Below are 1177 nucleotides of genomic sequence, written 5' to 3'. Positions count from 1 at the left end.
TTCTCCTTATTCACTTACTTACCTAATACCTACCTACCTAGGTACCTACTTATTTACTTACTTACTTAAATATCCGTGGCTGAGGCCTTGTCGACCATACGCCTGATAAACACTCTCCAATCTTCTCGGTTTTTTGCTGCATCCATCCATAAACTCTGTCTCACCTCCCCTCTCTGGGGGGACTATACGACTAGAAAGTATGACTTGCAAAAAAAAAAAAGAGAGAGAGAGAGAGAGAGCCTCTATCCCTATGGGTGCACTCACCAGATCGGTCCTCACTGTGACTGTGGCTCCTCACATTGGGCGGTTTAGGCAGGCTGTCTATCCGTCGAATACCGCGCGCGTTACCCGCATGCCTGTGCAAGTTCGGATTCCAAAGCTCACGCACCCGATTTATCCATCCGGTCCACATGTCACTTGCCATGTCGCAATTGTCGCACATGCCCGTTCTCGGAACACCGATAAAAGTTTCACAGGACAAATCGCACCATTATTGCTCAACTCGATATGAAGGTTAATTGTTTTATTTCTTTCTTTTTTCTATTTGGCTCTTTAACAAAAATAATGAAACGGGAAAAAATAATCAAGAAAAATAAAATGCAGTTAAGGTCCCTAAGATTACATGATTAGGTATGGTCCTTACTTAGAAAGATGTTAAAGAATTAAATTTATTACTATTTACACTTATTACTCGTACACTCGGAGAGAATATGCTCGTTTTATTTAATATCACGCCTATTTATCAGGTACCTACGCTTTACAACTAAAGACCCAAGGAACTTTCCTCGAGCTTTTATATTTAGCTTGTTCTGATCCTTCCTAGAAACCTTCACTAGGTCATTTTATTTAATAAATATCTTAAAGGCTCACAGTGAAAGAAAAACTTGGTGGTTGGGTGTAAGAACTCCTCCAGGAGAACCCTGCCACTTAAAAAAAAAACCTGGAAAAAATAGGAAAGTACCAAATTTCTAGAGTGTGTTTTGACCTAATGACCCAAAGAACTTTCCTCAAACTTGGATTATAAGTATCCCTATTTTAATAAAATAATGGAATTTTTCGTGTTTATTTATGTTTTAATTAATACCCAAAGACACGAAAAATTTTCTCCAGCTTCTACCTGTTCTAAGACCCCTTCGAACGTCTTCTAAGAACCCTTCGAACGTAACTGTAAGTTCTA

General features: G+C 39.0%; 1 long non-coding RNA gene across 1 annotated transcript; it reads right to left on the bottom strand.

The window, feature by feature from the left end:
• Positions 1-271: 271 nt before the first annotated feature.
• Positions 272-1177, bottom strand: LOC113468263. The gene is made up of 2 exons (XR_003392085.1): positions 1118-1177; positions 272-550 (listed from the first exon to the last, which is right to left on the bottom strand). It is a non-coding gene; the product is annotated as an uncharacterized LOC113468263 (long non-coding RNA).

The sequence above is a fragment of the Diaphorina citri genome, unplaced genomic scaffold (assembly GCF_000475195.1).
Source record: "Diaphorina citri unplaced genomic scaffold, Diaci psyllid genome assembly version 1.1 scaffold686, whole genome shotgun sequence".
NCBI classification, from domain to species: Eukaryota; Metazoa; Arthropoda; class Insecta; order Hemiptera; family Psyllidae; genus Diaphorina; species Diaphorina citri.
Note: the sequence above shows the minus strand (reverse complement) of the source record. Positions and strands in the feature narration are given on the sequence as shown.